Here is an 8,155-nt window from a genome sequence, read left to right as displayed (position 1 = left end):
AGTGTGTTGACAGACAAAATGCTTTTATGGTGACTGTCAAATTAAGGTCCTCTGAGCTTCCTCAGCAATTGAAGAGTTAATTAGCTCATGCCAGGAACCTGCCAGCCCCAGCAGAGACAGGGTGCTGGGTATAAAGGTGCCTGTCCCTGGCCTTTCCTCACTGGGGCAGCTTTGTTGAAGGAACTCCTTCCCTATTCATACTTCTTAGGAGATAATGTCCTTGTAATGCATACATGCACGTTGCATCTTCCACCTGGTTGTGTTGTAACCATTTTCCTCTCCCTGGTGTGTATCCCACATCCCAGCTGGTGAGGAGATTGGTGTCCAGTTCCTGCTGCCGGACTTAGGCTGGGTCACTTACCCTCCACACTTGAGGGGCACAGCTCATCCCCTAGACAAGTACTTTTATCCATGGGTGAGAACCTTCCCAGAGAAGCCCAAAAGGCTGGTGCTGGAGTGACAGGCAGGGGAACAAGCCGAGCTCTTCGGTGAAGGAGGTGCTGCCCAGCTGCCAGCAGGAAACCAGCTGCGTTTCCTGGGCAGGCCCCAACACGGTGAGGCACACGGGAGAAAGGCACCCATGGGTAAACCCTGCATTCATCAGGCACAGCATAGGGTCTCTATATAAAGATAAGGGAAACCTGTGCCTCCCCTGGGGACCCCATCCTTGAGCACCACACGGGAAATCAGAAATTATTTCAGCAAAGGGGAACTCAGTCGTGGTTTTGGTCAGACACCACAGCTGTACTTTCAAAGCCGAGATGAGCAAAAGGCCACAACATAGTTTCCCTTTGCAACCTTTGCCCTTCCCCACATCGTCACGGCTTCAGGTGGGCAGCACTCGGGAGTGGTGCCTGCAGACCCCACACTCTGTGGCTCACACAAGGCTGAAACAGCTCATGGAAAGCACATCAGCTGCTGTACAGGGAAAATCTCACACCCAGAGGAGTCACAGCATTGTGCTTTTACTAGTTCAGCTCAACAAGGGTCTGCAGAGGGGAGAAGTTGTCAAAGCCTTGGGATGACTTGTGAGAAAAGAGGAGCTGTCCTTGCCAGGACAACCACGGAGAGGACCAAATCCAGGGTGGGCAGCAGCAGCTTGGGCTCCCTGACTTGCAATGCATCTCCGTGTCATCATCAGCACTGTTCCCTGCAGCTCCGGCAGGCTGGCTGCACAACACTGCCCCATTCCCCACTGCCTCTGTGAGGGGGATGAGAGAGGCTGTGTTTGCACAGGTGATGGCAGCTGTTTACCTTCTGCATCATTCTTTCTTTAGGCTGGTTGCTGGTTTCCTTTCTCAGCTCTCTCAGTGTGCACTAACGCAGCCTTGCGCCGCCTGTGTCCGAGCCTGCCTGCCTCGGTTCACAGCTTTCCAGTCATGCCCAGCTTTTGCTGGGCTGGTGTTTGCCGTGGCAGAGCAGGGTGCCTTCTTTTCCTGCACAGACCATGGGTGTCTTCAGCAATGTGTCCCCAGGGACATCTTCCAGCTGAGCACAGAAAGAGGCACTGAAAAGCACACCAGCTATTTCACTCCTGTTGCTCTCCAAAAGTATTTAAGAACATAAAGTGCAAATCCGGTACTCAAAGTCCTTCTTTCTGACCAGCCTTCACCTGGGAAAAATCCCCAAACAAAATCAATCGTTCCTTTCCCTGGGTGGGAAATACTGCAGTTTGACTCATGGGATTTTAGACCGCACTTCGAATGCGTAAGTTTACCAAAAGGCAGCATCTGTGCCTCAGCTATTTGCCCTTTGAAGCAGCCTGGGGAAGGGAATGTGAAGGTTTCTTAGAACATTAAAAGTACTAGTGAAAGTCACAGGGCCTTTTTCCTTTATAGAATCGAAGCCGAATTTGAGCAATAAGCCTTCTGATGTCTCCAGGGGGAGGAGATGTGACGTCTTGAGGTAAACCACACATCCCGTAACTACCACTGTGCCATTCGTGAGCGCTGCCTCGCTACAGAAGTGGCAGAATTGCTTTTCAGCAAAAGTCACCATGTTTTTGGAGGGGAACAGTTCCAGTCAGAGAAAGACCGGGTGGCGGGGAGAAAGAAAACCCGACCGCAATAAAGCAGCCATTGAACCTGAAAGGAAAAAGACGTCAGCATCTCCGGCAGGGGCTCTCTTTTTTTCCTGGTATATCCGTGAACCATAATTATGTGGAAAGAAGTCGTGGGTGGGACTGGCTTACTTACTGACAAGCTGAACTTTATAACCTCATGCCGTGACGTTGTGAAGGAAGAAGGTTTGGTTCACCCACCTCGTGGGATCTGCAAACTCAAGGAGATGGCCCCAGAGGTGGGCACTCACCTGCATGGGCTCATTGGCTTCCATCCAAGTGATGGGGTCGAGGCAGAGCCAGGAGTGAGGGTGCTGCCTCCCAGTCGGGTGAGCCAGGGGGTGGTGAAAATTCGGGAGCAGATGGTCAGGGAGAGCAGAGGAAAAGCCTAGGTGCTGTGTGAGTTGAGCTGCATCCCATCTACTTTACCAAGAGAGACCTTGGAGGGGTGCAAACTTCAGGCAAAGAAAGGTTGGAGCTCCTGAGTTCCTCAGTGATTCGAAGGTGTGCAGGGACTTAGGGAGGAGAGCCTGAGGGAATGCTGGTGCTGAAAGCTGCAGGTGAAGACTGGAGGACTCTTGCTGTAGAGTTTGTGCCCTGCAGAATTTGAGGCGAACAGTGCAGTTTGTTGAAATCCTAAATCCCTCTGAAGTGACCTGGTTGGGACAGACAAGAAGGAAACTGGAGCCAGCAGAAGGGAGTTGGAGGATCTTGAGCTCACCTTGGGGTTGAGCCTGGATGCAGATGCCCCAGACCTCCCAGGTTCAAAAATGTCAGCAAGGCGGCTGCTGAGAGCCCAGCTGAGGAATGCACCTTAGGAGAGCTTCTCAACCCCTTACTAGGTCATCTCCACCCCCACCCGTCTAAATAAACATTAGCATAACAGTGAGGTGGCCAAGGAATGACTGTAGGCAAGGTCTGAGGTGTGCACCTGGTCTCTCTCCAAGTCTGTGACTGAAATAGAAGTCTCGGTATCTCTGCAGCTGAAGACTGAGGTGTGCTGTCCAAGTTAGGTAAGAATATACAGCTCTGGAATGGCATTGGCTAGGTCTTTGCTGAGGAACATTTACCACCACTGGCTGCACTAGAGGCTGCTTTTTGGTTCTTTAAGGGTAGCATTTTGCTAATTATCTCTTCTGATCTACAAATTTCGGTCCATTGCTGCCCCTTCTCATCACTGATCTTCAAACAAGCTGGGAGGGGAAAAATGTGACCATTCATTACATGGATACAAATCCAATTCTTGTCTCTGGTGGAGCAGCATCTCCACCAGATCATCTCTTACGTGGCTCTAAAATCTAACATTACAGCACTGGGTGGTGTTTCCTGACACTTTTCTCCTGCCTGCAATCACCAAGCACTGCTAGGACACGGGATCCCACCATCATGCCAGGAGACACCACTGGCACTGCCAGGCGTTCCTGCTCCTTCTTGTCCCAGAGCCACCCAGCCACCAGCAGTGGGACTGTCCGTGCTGCTGGCAAACACATCCATGGGTCTGATATGCTAATGCCCGTGTTTACAGGCTCCCTGAGCCAGCGAGTGCAGGGATGTTTAGGTGGCTGAACCTCCTCCTGTTGTTTTAAGGATTCTGGCAAACTGTCAAGAACAAAAGCTAAGACAGCCAGTTCCCGTTTGCGGGCACGTCCCTACATTTCAGTGTGGCAAACCTTGTGATTTAGCAAGCAAGAGCCTTCTGCCCCAGGGCTGTTAAAAGCTGTGCTTTTTAAAAGGAAAAAAAAAAAAAACAAACCTGTGAAGACTTCCAAGAATATTAGAAAAACACCAGCATGGATGGGCTGCAAGGCTGGGACCAGGCTTCCACCAATGCCTCCACATAGAGGTACTTGCAGACTGAGAGTCCTTTTAAAAAACTCCCCTGAGCTTTTTGTTCAGTCCTTTGACAAGCTTGTCCTTAAGGAGAAAGGAAGAAAATTCCAGAGGCTTTTGCTGCCCTCATGAACAATGTTTCTTTCTGATACCATTTACTGCTTTTCTCCCCAAAAGTGGGTACCCCCATGTCTGAAGTGGAAAATGTTGGCTCACGGGACAGAGTTCATCAGTGGAAAAGGACACATTTAATCAATCGAGTGTAATACTTTCCGCTGCTGCAGGCAGTGGCCATGGCTGGTGGGAGCCTGAGCCTGATGTGCTGTGCTTCCTCCCCAGGACCAGCCCCTAGCATGGACAGAGCAGGCTCTCACTCACCAGGTCCCCATGGGCTCACAGGTGGGCACATGTGCATGCAGGTGTGCGTGCAGGTGTGTGCATGCATGTGTGCCCTCCACAGAAGTCCCACGGGGTGTCTGTGCCGAGGCAGATCCACTGTCCAGCTGGTTCCTGGCAAGGGGCAGCCATGGGAACCTGAGGGTGCCTCTGCAGTGGTCCCAAGCTGCTTCAGGAGGATGCAGCCATCAGCCAGTGGGCTCCAGGAGAGGACCAAACCTCCATGGTTGCTGCAGTTTCCAGCACAGGGTCACAAGCCCAAAGGCAATGTGTTTAAGTTGCCTCCTGTCATAAGTGGTGGCATCCTTGCATGGAAGGAGAGCAACCTACCACTTCTCTGGGGTGCTGGATGCAGCAGAGATGTGGCTGGTGGTGGTCTTGGACCTCTGACCCTCACAATGTCGTGGTTAGCTGTCCTTGGAGACACCCTGGCAGCCCTTGCACCCACCTGGGTGATCTCTGCCTGTCCTTTTCCTGCAGCTGCTGGGTCTTCCTGCTTCCTCCACCCAGCCCCAGCCTGGGGCATCGCAGCTTGTCGCAGCCTGTGCCAGCGCTGCTGCTGGCGGCCGAAGGGCAGCAGTGACTGAGCAGAGGGGACCTGGCCACTTAAAACTGGCTTCTTGGCTGTCATTTTATGGGCAGCCAAGACCGGGGCCAGCTCTGGCAGTGGTGGAGAGTTTGGCCCTGAGTGACTGGTTGTGAGCGTCAAACCAGGCACCTTAAAATGAGAATCCATTTTAAAAACACAAACTCAGGGAGTGTCCCTGAATCAGTGCAGGATAGTGTTGGTAGGAGAGATCTGTGGCATGGCACCCGCTGCAGGGCTGGTACCCAGAAAGCCAGGGAGCAATCTTCTTTGTTTTACAGATAGGTACTGCCTTTGGGAGCAGGATCGGTTGTAACATATTTATTGCGAGAATGAAAGACAAAAAAGCAGAGTTCTCTGCCAAGAGCAAGTGAAATGGGCATGCTTTTTAAAGAACTACCACAAGACTGATTACCTTTCCAAGTAATTAAACGTTGTGAAAGGTTATTAACGTGCCGATAATAGAAGCTTTGCAAACCGCCAGCACAGCATGATCTGACAGAGGCCAGCACAATAGCGGAGTGCAGGACTCCTCCGTGCCTCCGGGGCTCCGCAGCCCCCAGGCCTGGATGCGCCCACAGGGACCAGCCTGCACCCAGGTCCCCGCTCCTGAGGAGCTCCTGAGTTCCTACCATGACCCCAGTGATCAAAGCCCAGGATCACATCTTAGCCAGAGGGATGATAGGTGGGCACTTGTTCAGAGCAAGCACCTCCTGGTCCTCCTCTGAGACCTCAGGTGGAAAAACTCTGCTTTTCCCTTGTATTTCTGTACACAGTGGCAAGTGGAAAAATGCAGAGGAAAGAAAAGTGCAGGGCATGGTGGAAAGAGTCAATAACATCCTGGGTGGGAGCATCCTTGTAGTCCTCCGAAAACTAGCCCAGCATTAAAAATATTTGGTAGGTTTTCCTGGACTCAGTGTTGGTGTAATATCGCGCACTGCTTTAAAATAACTTCGAGTGCCTTTGATAAAGACTGTATGTAACTCAGGCTTCTGGGTCACTCTGCTGCTTTCAAAAACTCCATTTTTTATTCCTGAGCAAGCGAGGAGTTGGTTATGGGAGGTGTTTAGACTAGGACTTTAAGGTAACACTGCATAAGAGCAGTCTCCACCTCATGTCCCAGAGAATCTGGTGAGTATTGCTGGTACTTAAATGTCATCAGACTCCAGGCAGCCTCTCTCTGCAGCGTGAGCAATATTTCAGCTTCGTGATGTCACCAACAAGATGTCCAAAGCAGCAAGAAGCTGGAATCCAACCACTCCCTGCTCCATAGTGGCTTACAATGTTGTAGCCAGCTTGGAATCACCAAGCCCACGGAGACCTGTGTCCACGGGTCTGCAGGGGATGGGGACCTCAGCCAAATGGGAATGCCACCCCACTGCTTCCCACAGGGAGGCTGCACACATTTGGGTTTGGAGTCACGCACTGGCACAGTCCTGTGCCATCCTTTACAGACGGATTGCTGGAGCAGAGACTTTCCTGGATGGCAAGAGAGGAAGAAGCCACTCCCAGATGCTCAGATGGTTCCTTGGTCCATTTTCAGTTTTACGTGCCCAAATTCTCAGAAATCATCAGTGCTCCTAACAGATGTTTCTTTTCCAGGGATGCCAGAGGACAAAGTGGCTCAGGAAGATGGAAGGAGGCACTGGATTGCACGGACGCCCACGGGATGGAGATGAGCCAGGCCATGCAGGGACACCAGCCAGTTCCAGTGCTGCTGCCCAGACTGGAAAGCCTCTCCCTCCTTCCAAGGTTTTCAGCAGTGCACAGGTCGCTGTGGTAGGAGACAGAAAGGACACTTTATAGGTTCAGTCAGCAACTCATTTTACCTTTGCTTTTCAGCTGTCTCTTCTGCTCCCTCCCTCAAACCCCACCGCTGCCTCGAGCCGTGTCTGCGGGCACTGCGCTAATCAATATTACTTGGTGGGGAAAGTAAGTCTCACTTACTGGCCGCACATTCCCCTGAGTGCTTGTGTCAAAGTCTGTCATGTCAGCTGAAGGCAGGCTTACCAGCAGAAAGGTCAAACTGCCTCAACTAGATCTGAGCTCAGCCATTAACTCCCGTGTGCTTATCTGCCTCCCACTATCAGGAGAACTATCTGTGTGCACTGCACACCTCCCTCCTCCTTCTCCTCCTCCTCCTCCTTGGTGCTGTGCTGCCAGGGAGCACTTTGGTGGGGCTGAATCACTCAGGCAGGAACAATGAGCTGTCTGATAAGCTCAGCTGGGTGATCCACTTGGCCTGCACCACGTGTTTCAGGGAATAATCTCGGAAACTCTCAGCGCATGGATACTGTCCGGAGCCCATCCCACTATCCCAGGCTGCGATTGCACAGGGCTGGGTGCCCTACATCAGCATGGCTGTGGCCCGACCCTGTTTGCATGACCTGAGCATGGGCACTTCAGGTGTGAAGTCCTCAGCATCTGTTTGGTTGAGCTATGGGGGTGCTGGCAGGGGTGGGGTTTTCTACTCCTAAGGCAGCTTTTCCGTCCTTTCCACTGCTCTGACACAAGAAAAGGTGATTGTTGAGGCCCACTTCACAAAATACAGCAAGAAAATAGTCAAATCTCTTACCAGACAGGGCAATGGGGAAAGATCCAGGTCCAAGCTCCTCAGGGCAGGGCTCCCATCCCCTAAAAGACCTCCTACTGGGACTGTGCTGGCAGCATTGCCTGGGATCTTTTGGGGAAGTCCCTGGGCTGCAGAGTGGATGAGCCTGGTTGGGCCCTTTGGCTTCTGGGACCAGAGGTGGTGTCTCTGCAGGAGGCAGGAGCAGGGCAAGGCAGGCTCTCATGCTGCTGAAACAGGTTTGGAGCTGGGCAAACAAACATAAGTATCAAGATAAGACTGTTCATCTTGTGCCAAGAGGTGTCTAGAACTAGACTCGTGGGATCTCTGTTCCCATCTCTCACATCCCATGTACTCTGGGGCTAGGAGCGAGCCTGCTCATCCCTAGGCAGGGATCTCCTGAAGCTGTTTTCTGCTTCACTACACCAGCAAAATGCTGTAAACTGTGTGTCGTGATTGCTCCTAATAAGCCCTGGTTCCCAATCCACGTCTTGCACCTGCTACTCATTGGGTCGGTAGGATCTTTGTTCTGGAACATTTTAAGAGGGCTGAAGCTGTTTCTGCTTTGAAGTAGTGTTTGGTCTTGTCGGTGTCTGGGATCTCTGCAGAGCTGACCCTGTGGGAGCCAGCAGGACCTCTGGCTGCTGCTGCCGCCACACCATGGCCACACTGCCAGCCTGACTGAGCAGTGCCAGGGGCGCCCCGTGCCCCTCCT

The sequence above is a fragment of the Corvus brachyrhynchos genome, unplaced genomic scaffold (genome assembly GCF_000691975.1).
Source record: "Corvus brachyrhynchos isolate BGI_N302 unplaced genomic scaffold, ASM69197v1 scaffold258, whole genome shotgun sequence".
Taxonomy (NCBI): Eukaryota; Metazoa; Chordata; class Aves; order Passeriformes; family Corvidae; genus Corvus; species Corvus brachyrhynchos.
The sequence above is the reverse complement of the archived record's forward strand: the minus strand, read 5'-3'. Positions refer to the sequence as shown.